This window comes from Pseudochaenichthys georgianus, chromosome 18, assembly GCF_902827115.2.
Source record: "Pseudochaenichthys georgianus chromosome 18, fPseGeo1.2, whole genome shotgun sequence".
Lineage (NCBI taxonomy): Eukaryota > Metazoa > Chordata > Actinopteri > Perciformes > Channichthyidae > Pseudochaenichthys > Pseudochaenichthys georgianus.
This window is the reverse complement of record NC_047520.1, coordinates 4623753-4636033: the sequence shown is the minus strand read 5'-3', so window position 1 is coordinate 4636033 and position 12281 is coordinate 4623753. Positions and strand designations below refer to the sequence as shown.

At 41.2% G+C, this 12281-nt stretch overlaps 1 long non-coding RNA gene across 1 annotated transcript; it reads right to left on the bottom strand.

Annotated features, from left to right (window-relative positions):
• Positions 1-2328: 2328 nt before the first annotated feature.
• On the bottom strand, positions 2329-3885 carry LOC117463499 (uncharacterized). Its single transcript, XR_004553931.2, has 3 exons — positions 3864-3885; positions 3307-3475; positions 2329-3117 (listed from the first exon to the last, which is right to left on the bottom strand). It is a non-coding gene; the product is annotated as an uncharacterized lncRNA (long non-coding RNA).
• Positions 3886-12281: the final 8396 nt, after the last annotated feature.

Sequence of the window (12281 nt, the reverse complement as noted above, 5' to 3'; positions counted from 1 at the left end):
GGCATAGTAGGAGACCGTGTAGATGATCCAGCCTCGAGCTGGGCAAGAGCTCTGTGCACTTGAACCGCCAGGTGATTAACTTGTTCGTTACAGCCTCCTGGAATTTCTGCTTGGCGACAAGTGAGGTTACCAACTCCTCTGTTAATGGAGGACCAGCTGTGCAGCATGGTGAGCAAGCTTCTGCTCTCTGTTCTTCGACATCCACTTTAATTTTTTTCTGAGTCGGCTGAGTCCATGTTGGCCAGTTCGTTCTGTTAAAACGGGGTACAAAAATACTGGACTCAAATGCGACGGCTCAGATTTTAATGAAAAATAAAACAAAGTTTTAACAAAAAAATCACTCAAGCGAGGACAAAACAAAACTTCTCGATTTTAACAAAACTCTTCTCTCTGGTTTTAACGCTGGGTCTCTGGACATGGAAGCACACTGAAACAAGACGAACTGGCACAAGACAAAGGGAGACAAGGACTATTTATACATGAGGGAATAGGGACCAGGTGGGAACAATCAGGGGCGGGGCAGACACTGACGAGGACGGAAAATCACCCAAAGTGAGGAATTAAAAGGACCTGAAAGGAAAGACAAGAGGTAAGTACAAAAAAAAAACAGGAAATGGGAAAACGAGACATGACATGAAATAGACAGACAAGACATGAAGTAACAAGAAAACGTGACTCTACATAGAAACCTTACTAGACTTGGAATTACATACCTGACTAAACATGAAGTGACAGACATAAAACAAACACGACTAACACAATTGACGAGACACCACAAGTTCTTTCAGGAAGACTGGGTATGTACACATTCACTCGCAGCTGCATATAATCAGCTCATCACGGCGTTGTCTATAACCCATTACATTCACCTCATTCTCCAGCAGCCAATCACTGAGCTTGCAGCCACACTTTAAAATGGTTCTCCTCTCTCCTGCAGTCAGCTGTGATTTCAGGTGTTCATTCTGCCGCCCGCCTCCTCCCCATCCACCTCCTCCCCATCACATCCAGTGCCAGGAGAGTTAATCCAAAGACCTCATCACACCTCCTCTTCATCCCATCTCCTCATCAAATCCAGATCGTCAGCATCATGACCAGTGTCTAGACCCCGGGGGGTTCCCTATATGCTCACGGCTGCATTTCCCCCTTTAGATATACCATTTCAGGATCGGGGTCTAATCGCCAAAGACTTAACATTTATCATATGACATGTGTCAATAAATGTTCTTTAAACAAAATGAAGTCTCTCTTGATTGAACTGCAGTTTGAGGCAGGACTGTTTCATTTAGGTACCACACTACTGATTCACTCATAAGTGTTGTACTTTACCAATGCCATTTACTTTGCAGTGAAACAATGATCTTGTTCAAACAGGTACATATGGGAATATAACCTCTGCGACAGACCTACTCATCCCTTCATGTCGAGGCGCAACTTCCGAAAGAAGCATTTCTGTCAACTCGATATATGTGAAGGGAACTATGGACCAGTGTCCCACTCGTGTATGAAAAGCAGTTGATAAGATATAAGGAAATAATAATGGAAATTATTTTTATTATCAATAGTGTTGGGGTCAAAGATAAAACGTCTCAGTTTTACAAATGTTCTTACAAGACAGATTTATTTGAATTGTACCTTTCAACAACAACAGGGCAATTCAAAAGACTGAAAGGGTATAAGACATTTAAGAAAGTATTGCAAACAAGTAGCACAAGGCGGCTGAGAAGAAAGAATACATAAACAAAATCATATAACATTAAACTCCCATTAATCAAAATGTGTCAATAGTTTCTAATCAAAGATGTCTTAAACCTTGATCCTAAAACAATCTTTGTACAACGTTAAACATAAGGCCCAAAGAAAGAAGTAGCGTCTGTGTATTGTAAATGTATATCCATTTATAAGTGCAGCTTACAGTATGTTAATAATGTTCCTAATTGTAAATACCTTTTTGACATAGGCTTCTGTAGTAATGATAGACAGTAAATGAAGAAAGTCTGCCCTCAAGTGTTGACCAGAGATGCCACAGGTGCCACAGATGGAAACCCAAGCAGGTACTTATTTTGTATTAGAGAAATAAGATGTAGTTAAGTTTCACACTGACACTTTGCAAATATTGCTCACTTGTAGTGTATCACCCATAGCTCATTTGAATATTCCAATAGCAACCGTATTTACAAAGCTTTAGAAACAGGTACTCTGCAGCTTAACAGCATCAGAGAAGGAAATCATTACCTGTTATCATCCACAGTTGGAGTTTTAGAAATGAAACTTGTTTTATCTCTACCATAGAATGACCAAACAAATACAATAGAAACTCTAAAGACTTGCAAGGGTGGGAGATATCTTTTAATAGCACAAAAGCACATACAAATATTGATTAATGCAGGTCCAATTAATTAATTCAACACATATACAAAGCAACACTTCAGGATTTGATTACATTTTCACAAAGATGTTGTAGTAAAATTTAACAAAAAACACGAGTTTAAGAGTTTTTTTACACAATAACAATACTATGAATTTAAGCATCACAGAAAAGTATAACCAACAGTTCAATAAGAGAGAAACCAATTCACTTTGACATAATGTGACAATTTAGTTTCAACAAACCACAAGTGTAACGTTTCTGACTTGAGAATAACTCAATGTAAATATCAGTAATATGTTTAATATGATACTGTTATCACAAGTCATCTCCTTAATGTAACAACTTGTTATAATAACCAGGCTCTAATATGTAACAGATATCCAAAATAACATGTTTTCATGTAAGCAAAAAACGTTTCTACTCTACCGAGGTTGACAGGGTGCAGCTGACCGGTTTGGCAATTGTCTGGTGTACTTCTGATAATGAACGGGAAGGCATTGGTTTACCACGATATCACAAGCCAAAACCACATATTGTTTGGCAATACGTACATTTGTAACCCTGTTATTTTGATTCAATTTGACATGAAATACCAGTAGTTTTCTGTGACTGATGCATAAGTTAGCTGGTATCTACTTATTTGTAACGGTTGTCCTGCACCATTACAGATGTCCGTGACTCTTTCCTCATCTCTGCTGCTGAAGAAGGACTGCAGAGGTCTGTTGATGAGTCCATGGTTCCTGATGTATCTGCACAACGAGATCATTGCAAAGTACATGCCGTTGACAAAGTACAACATAAGTCATGTTCAAAACAGTTGTGTTATAAAACAATTCACTCACTTTACATGATATCAATATGAATCTTGATCTTATTAAAACCATATTAAATTAAACACACTGACTTGAACTCACATATGTCACAAGACCTAACTCCACCTTTCCCAGTCATTGTAGTTCCTTCTGTCAAATCGGTCCCGAACGATGTGTTTTCTAGAAAAGCTGTTGTACGCATTGTTATTACTTCTCGTCCGGCAAGGTGGATTGTTCGCATTAACAAAGACAAAAGCAATCGTGAGAAGGATCAGGGGAGTGGTGGTCATGCTTTCTAGAGCGGGAGAAGGAGAATATTTAAGTAACAAGGTTATTGTTTGTTTAAGAAACAAAACTCAATTAGTTTAGTCTTCCTCAAAACTAAATCAAATTACCAGGTGTAAGTTGAAATCCACTTTATAATAAATGATATATTATGTCAAATAAACCATCCAAATTAAATATAGGAATAGGTTCATTATAAGAAGTGTTTGAAGATTTTAAAGGACCCAGTCATGGCCTTTGAAGCTGTACTTCCTTGTTTGCATTTAAAGATAAAGACCCAACAGCAGCAGATGGTACTAACATGGAGAATGTTTATAACAACTCATCGTATCATTAACTGAAACTAGAAACATGATGTGGAGAAAGGTGAACAATAAGTAAAAAACGTTTATTTTCACCTTATTGTCTCGTTGTTTACTAAAAATACAGAAGTATTACAGTTACAGTAAAAGACAACAAATGGTGAGTCCTATGCTCGAATATGTTTTGTATTACTTACGTGTTGTAGGCGAGCGAGCAGAGATCTGTTCCACTTCGATCAGTCAGCTGGACGATTGAATCCTCAGCTGGATGGAGCTGCTTTAGTAGTTTCTAAAGAGGAAGTAACCTTGATCTTCATCTTCTCAAACAAGCTGAGTAACTTTGTTCTAAAGACACACAGATACTGGGTTCCTCTTATCCCTCGCCTTGTCACGTAGTTAAAATGGTAAGAAAAACAGGCCCTTTCCCCAGCAAGATGTACAGAGGAATACCGAGGCGTTCCCAAGCTCATTGAGATATTACATTTGTGTAGTCTGAGCTTGGATAGGACGTGCCAGAGCTTCTTCTCTGAGCTCCTTCCTGAGGTCTAAGCCCCTTTGAGGTGAGCCCGTCACAACCAAAAGACCATGATCGTTGTTAATGGTTGGAAGGGTTAGGGTTAGGTTAGGGGAAAGGGCAGGGCTCCACCAGAGCTGCGTGGGGCACTGGCTCTCGGGGATAATATCGTGGTTAAAAAACCTTCGAAAAAACTCCAAGGGAAATATATACAATGTTTCTAAAAGCCCTGTTAAAAATAAGAAAAATCAATTAAAAAAGCAAGAGGGGACCAGATCACAGAAGAGGCAGAGCAGCGGGACCTAGAGATCCCCTAACCTTCCGGGGACCCCTAAAGGATGTGGCTGACGAGGACCCGTCCTAAGGGAATCCTTCAAAAGGCCTGTAAAAACATTCATAAGACAATATCTTAAAAAAGCATGCAGGTCAATGATACAATTAATAGAAAAGTGCTTAAGGTAAAAAGTGTTTTGTAAAGAATTCACACAACAAATCAAATTGATAGTGAATAAATAAGTAAATAAATAAAGAGATAGATAAATAAATAAACACAATAATAAGGAATGAATTGTCCATAAAATGAAGTGTGATTAAAACCAGCAGGACCCCAGGTTAATACATAAAAAGATTCCACATAGGACAGGCCGCAAGTATTTGAAATGACTTCTCTCTGCAGGTGGTTTTGAGGAATCCAGTGAAGGAGGAATAAGTGCTGCATTTGATACTATCGACCAGGATATCTTATTGCAAAGACTAGAGCACTTAGTTGGCATACAGGGAACTGCTTAGGCTGGTTTAGGTCCTATCTATCTGAACGCTCTCAGTTTGTACGTGTTAACGATGAATCTTCCACGCAAACCAAAGTTAGCCATGGAGTGCCACAGGGCTCAGTGCTCGGACCTATTTTGTTCACATTATATATGCTTCCGTTAGGCAATATTATAAGGAATCATTCTGTAAACTTTCATTGTTATGCGGATGATACTCAACTATATTTATCAATCAAGCCTGATGAAATGAATCATCTAAATACAATTCAAGACTGCCTCAAGGACTTAAAAACGTGGATGACCTTACACTTTTTGATGTTAAACACGACCAAAACTGAAGTTATTGTACTTGGCCCGAAGAATCTACGAAACAAATTATCTAAAGATATACTAACTATGGATGGCATTAATTTGACCTCCAGTGAGACTGTAAGGAATCTTGGTGTTATATTTGATCAGGATTTATCCTTTAACGCCCACATAGAATCAATTTCAAGGACCGCCTACTTCCATCTGTGTAACATTGCAAAAATCAGGCATATCTTGCCTCAAAACGATGCAGAGAAACTAGTCCATGCATTTGTTACTTCAAGGCTGGATTATTGTAACTCTTTATTTTCAGGGAGTACCAAGAAGTCAGTCAAGTCGCTTCAGCTGATTCAAAATGCTGCGGCTCGTGTACTAACCAGAGTTAGGAAAAGGGACCACATTACTCCTGTTCTGGCTGCCTTACACTGGCTCCCTATAGAACACAGGATAGAATTTAAAATTCTTCTTCTCGCCTACAAAGCCCTTAATGGGCAGGCGCCATCTTACCTTAAAGAACTCATTATACCCTACTGTCCTACTAGGGCATTGCGTTCCAAGAATGCAGGGTTGTTGGTTGTTCCTAGAGTCTCTAAAAGTACAATGGGAGCCAGAGCCTTTTCTTATCAAGCTCCACATTTGTGGAATCAGCTTCCAGTTTGTGTTCGGGCGGCAGACACCCTATCCGTTTTTAAGAGTGCGCTTAAGACCTTCCTTTTTGCAGTGGCGAGCCGTCATTGCCCTCTAGGCCCTCTGTGAGGGCCTAAGATATTCTAAGAAATAATATTTGAAAACATTAAAAAGAAAAAAAAGGGCTTCTTCTCTGAGCTCCTTCCTGAGGTCTAAGCCCCTTTGAGGTGAGCCCGTCACGACCAAAAGACCATGACCGTTGTTAATGGTTGGAAGGGTTAGGGTTGGGGTCCGGGTTGGGATTGGAACGTTGATCAATGGGAAAGTTAAAAATCTTTGCCTTCTGGCTCAGCTAGCTTTCTATTCCCCAAAGCTGTTGAGTGCAACGCTCCCACCACGACAGAAGCCAAACCAATTCACCTGTCGATTTCGCACTCCAACTACCCTCATCATGACCCCAGGATATTCAAACTCCATGATTTGGGGAGGTAATTGCTCCCAGTCGTCACAATAATGGGGAACAACCCAAAGACGGTCTTGTAAAATAATATATATATTTTTTGTTGGATCTGTTAGCAAAAAAATACCCAGCAGGAATTACTACTTTTTTATACATGTGCTAAGTTATATCTGCATTTTGTTTTGCAACCCCATCTTGCAGAATGACAGCTGTAAAGTGGGGTTCGTAACGTGTTTCGCTATCATAAACCGTCAGCTTTTGCAGAAGTTGTCTGGAGAGCAGTTGATGTTACAGATTAACCGTTGAGCTCGTAGGAGAGATCTTAAAGATTACATCTTGACTTGTTTATGGTCAGTCTGTAATTGGCCCACAATCTGCCTGCTATGCTCACAAGAGTGATTTTCCTTATTAATAATACCATCAACTTCCCTGTCAGAATCAGCATTGGGGTTGAGGGGGGTCCAGACGACTTGACTAAGAAGACAATATTTGGTCTAGACGGACAAAACAACACTCATCGTTGGGCAACCCCACATTGCAGAATCTTGGCTTGTTTTTGGTCATGTTGCTGTTTTGCAGCCTTTCATTGGACCACAATCTGCCTATCATCCTGACATGGTTGATCTTTATTATTGATAAAACCATCAACTTCCCTCTCAGAAGTCAGCATTGGGGTTGAGGGGGGGTCCAGACAACTTGACTAAGAATACCATATTTGGTCTAAAGGGACAGTGAACAGCTCCAAACAACACTCTTACTCACAATGTTCTCGAACAAGTTTCTCTGAGGCAGTAATCGTCAGCTTTCACAAGAAGATGAACCCTGTGTCCTTGCATCAACTTTATCTTGGGGCGGTGATGGAGAAGTCCGTGTTTTGGGATAAGAAAGGTCCACCGATTTCAAGTCCCTGAAAGATCAAGTGCACAGAGGTGTCCCTTGAGCAAGGCACAGTTCCCTACACTGCTCCCCGGGCGCCGTACATAAGGCAGCCCATGCTCCTAACACTAAGGGGGGTCACTAAGGGTTCCCTTCTTCCTTTGCTGAATATGGTTTCTGTCTGTTGTGGTTAAAACTGTTAACTAAGGCCTACATGAGCAGTAACACTCACATTATGCTTTGGTGACAGGTTTTTTTTCTTTGTGTAGTCAGAACTAAATCGAAAGTCCTTTGAGCTTTCACAGTCGAGACAGCTTAGACATCTTTGATTAGAATCATATTGACACATTTTGATTAATGGGAGTTTAATGACGAGATCGCGGATACAAGCGGCCGAGATGGGTTTTCTCCGCCGGGTGGCTGGTGTCTCCCTTAGGGATAAGGTGAGAAGTTCGGTCATCCGGGAGGGACTCGGAGTTGAGCCGCTCCTCCTTCGCGTCGAAAGGAGCCAGTTGAGGTGGTTCGGGCACCTAGTTAGGATGCCACCTGGGCGCCTTCCTAGGGAGGTGTTCCAGGCGTCCAGCTGGGAAGAGACCAAGGGGTAGACCTAGGACCAGGTGAGGGATTATATCTCTTCGCTGCCTGGGAGCACCTTGGGATCCCCCAGTCAGAGCTGGTTGATATGGCCAGGGAAAAGGAAGTTTGGGGCTCTCTGCTGGAACTGCTACCCCCGCGACCCGACCACGGATGAGAAGCGAGAAGATGGATGGATGGATGGAGCTTAATGTTATATGATTTTGTTTATGTATTCTTTCTTCTCAGCCGCCTTGTGCTACTTGTTTGCAATACTTTCTTAAATGTCTTATACCCTTTCAGTCTTTTGAATTGCCCTGTTTTTGTTGAAAGGTACAATTCAAATAAATCTGTCTTGTAAGAACATTGTAAAACTGAGACGTTTTAATCTTTGACCCCAACACTATTGATAATAAAAATGATTTTCCATTATTATTTCCTCATCTCTTATCAACTGCTTTACAGTAGAATAATAAAGCCACTTATCGAAGCATATTGCCTGTTCTGTCACATTTAGTATCCATTTTGATTATTAGGATAATAATGTTATATGATAATTGGTGATATATTTTTCTTTTGAGTCGCCTTTTGTTTCCTTTTTTCTAATATTGTCCTTTAAAGCCTAACACAAAGCCCTTTGGATTGCCATGTTGTTGAAGGTGCAATACAGATAAACCTGTTTTTAAGATCATTGTAAAACTGAGACATTTTCAATCTTTGACCCCCATATTAATGATAATAAAAATAAAGTCCCATTATAATTTCCTTATATCTTATCAACTGCTTTTCAATACACGAGTGGGACACTGGTACATAAGTTCCCTTCACATATATCGAGTTGACAGAATTGCTTCTTTCGGAAGTTGCGCCTCGACATGAAGGAATGAGTAGGTCTGTCGCAGAGGTTATATTCCCATATGTACCTGTTTGAACAAGATCATTGTTTCACTGCAAAGTAAATGGCATTGATAAAGTACAACACTTATGAGTGAATCAGTAGTGTGGTACCTAAATGAAACAGTCCTGCCTCAAACTGCAGTTCAATCAAGAGAGACTTCATTTTGTTTAAAGAACATTATTGACACATGTCATATGATAAATGTTAAGTCTTTGGCGATTAGACCCCGATCCTGAAATGGTATATCTAAAGGGGGAAAGCCGTGAGCATAAAGGGAACCCCCCGGGGTCTAGACACTGGTCATGATGCTGACGATCTGGATTTGATGAGGAGATGGGATGAAGAGGAGGTGTGATGAGGTCTTTGGATTAACTCTCCTGGCACTGGATGTGATGAAAGGAGGTGGATGGGGAGGAGGCGGGCGGCAGAATGAACACCTGAAATCACAGCTGACTGCAGGAGAGAGGAGAACCATTTTAAAGTGTGGCTGCAGCTCAGTGATTGGCTGCTGGAGAATGAGGTGAATGTAATGGGTTATAGACAACGCCGTGATGAGCTGATTATATGCAGCTGCGGAGTGAATGTATACATACCCAGTCTTCCTGAAAGAACTTGCGCTGAGCTTCATGTATTATGAATATCCATCTCATGCAAATGCATTTCGAAATAAACGTATTGACTTAACCATTTAAAAACTCCTGTAATAAAACCAATACAAGTTTATAAAAGCCCTGTTTGGTCAGTGTTACATTTGTTTTAATGAAATAAAGAAATGCAATAAAAGGGACAGAAGAGAGCAGCGGCTGAAGCACAGAGCGTATGCGGCGGGGTTAAACCATGTACTCCTGCTCCCCCGGTGGGGTGTCCGAGGCTGTGTCCCACAACATCTGGTAAAAGACCTGGTAAGTGGGTTAAAAACATCCGGCTAAAAGTACAGAGGTTGACTTTGTTTAAAATCGCCATGCAGGTAAAAATTAGTGTGAGCAAGCACCGTTCCCTACACTGCTTCCCCGGGCGCCGTACATAAGGCAGCCACTGCTCCTAACACAAGGGGGGTCAAATGATGGTACATGTCCCCCTCTTAGTTTTTTGCCCAGACGAGAATTGCACTGGTTTTGTAAGTAAAGAAGTTATGTCTGAAAGCTGTGTCAGAACTAATAGGAGTGTTACTCATAAAATCATAAAAGAAGTCTAAAAATGTCTTCTTCAATCATTGCTTATTAAATTCATTATGCTGCAAAGTTGACAAGGAATTTCTTGTTTTCTGTTTCCTGAATATCTTAATATATTGAGTGTGTGCCTTTCAATTCAAAGCTCCGCAGAACTCTTAATTTCTCCCTTACTGCACCAAACTCTCTCAGGAGGTCGACATGTCAGGAAAGCATCCCTGTGGGTTCAAGATGATTTTCTAAATCAGTAGTATTGCCATCATCCTGGGCTGAAATCAAGCCGCAGAACAGCGACACAATCAGTAAAAGGGTCCAACTCATCTTCAAGTTATACAAGTCGCTCAGGTCCCCGAACCTCTGATGATGTGTTCCCTCTGACTGCTTTTATATTGTTTAAAGAGACCTGTTAAGTATTAACATCCTGTTTGATGAGTGGCTTTATTATTCACTGAACACAGGAAGAGACAAGACTAAATACAGGGGAGGGGTAATCACAAGACGAGAACAGCCGGGCAGGGGAGGAGAAACCAAGGGCCACAGGTGAACACAATCAGACACCTAGACACAACCAGGGAAACTAACGACAGGGGAAACACAGGGAGAGGGACCAGACAACAACCCAGGAGGAAAACATGACAGAAGAGACAGCCAAAACACCCAAACCTAGACGTAGAAATGTGACATGACATGATAATCCGTGACAAAATCTGTATTGACCTTTCAACCAGCAGGGCAATCCAAAGGGCTTGTGTTAGGATTAAAGACAATATTAGAAAAAAAGGTGACTCTAAAGAAAAATACATAACCAAAATCATATAACATATTTCTCCCAATAATTAAAGTGGATATACAAATTGACCGAGAGCGTCAATATGATTCTAATCAAAGATGTCTAAGCTGTCTCGACTGTGAAAGCTCAAAGGACTTTCGATTTAGTTTCTGACTACACAAAGAAAAGAACCTGTCACCAAAGCATATGTGAGTGTTACTGCTCATGTAGGCCTTAGTTAACAGTTTTAAAACCACACAGACAGAAACCACATTCCAGCAAAGGAAGAAGGAACCCTTAATCGTCCCACAGAGGGGACATGTACCATCATTTGACCCGCCCCTAGTGTTAGGAGCAGTGGGGCTGCCTTATGTACGGCGCCCGGGGAGCAGTGTAGGGAACGGTGCCTTGCTCAGGGACACCTCTGTAGCACTTGGTCTTTCAATGGACTTGAACCGGTGACCTTTCGTGTCCCAAAAACACAGACTTCTCCACCACCGCCCCAAGATAAAGTTGATGCAAGGACACAGCGTTCATCTTCTTGTGAAAGCTGACGATTACTGCCTCAGAGAAACTTGTTGGAGAACATTGATGAGTAGAGTGTTGTTTTGGAGCTGTTCACTGTCCCTTTAGACCAAATATGGTATTCTTAGTCAAGTTGTCTGGACCCCCCCTCAACCCCAATGCTGACTTTCTGACAGGGAGTTGATGGTTTTATCAATAATAAAGATCAACCATGTCAGGATGATAGGCAGATTGTGGTCCAATGAAAGGCTGCAAACAGCAACATGACCAAAAACAAGCCAAGATTCTGCAATGTGGGGGTTGCCCAACGATGAGTGTTGTTTTGTCCGTCCAGACCAAATATTGTCTTCTTAGTCACAGTCGTCTGGACCCCCCTCAACCCCAATGCTGATTCTGACAGGGAAGTTGATGGTATTATTAATAAGGAAAATCACACTTGTGAGCATAGCAGGCAGATTGTGGGCCAATTACAGACTGACCATAAACAAGTCAAGATGTATCTTTAAGATCTCTCCTACGAGCTCAACGGTTAATCTGTAACATCAAACTGCTCTCCAGACAACTTTCTGCAAAAGCTGACGGTTTATGATAGCGAAACACGTTACGAACCCCCACTTTACAGCTGTCATTCTGCAAGATGGGGTTGCAAAACAAATGCAGATATAACTTAGCACATGTATAAAAAAGTAGTAATTCCTGCTGGGTATTTTTTTGCTAACAGATCCAACAAAAAATATATATATTATTTTACAAGACCGTCTTTGGGTTGTTCCCCCATTATTGTGACGACTGGGGAGCAATTACCTCCCCAAATCATGGAGTTTGAATATCCTGGGGTCATGATGAGGGTAGTTGGAGTGCGAAATCGACAGGTTGAATTGGTTTGGCTTCTGTTCGTGGTGGGAGCGTTGTCACTCAACAGCTTTGGGGAATAGAAAGCTATCTGCGCCCGAAGGCAAAGATTTTAACTTTCCCATTGATCAACGTTCCAATCCCAAACCCGGACCCCAACCCTAACCCTTCC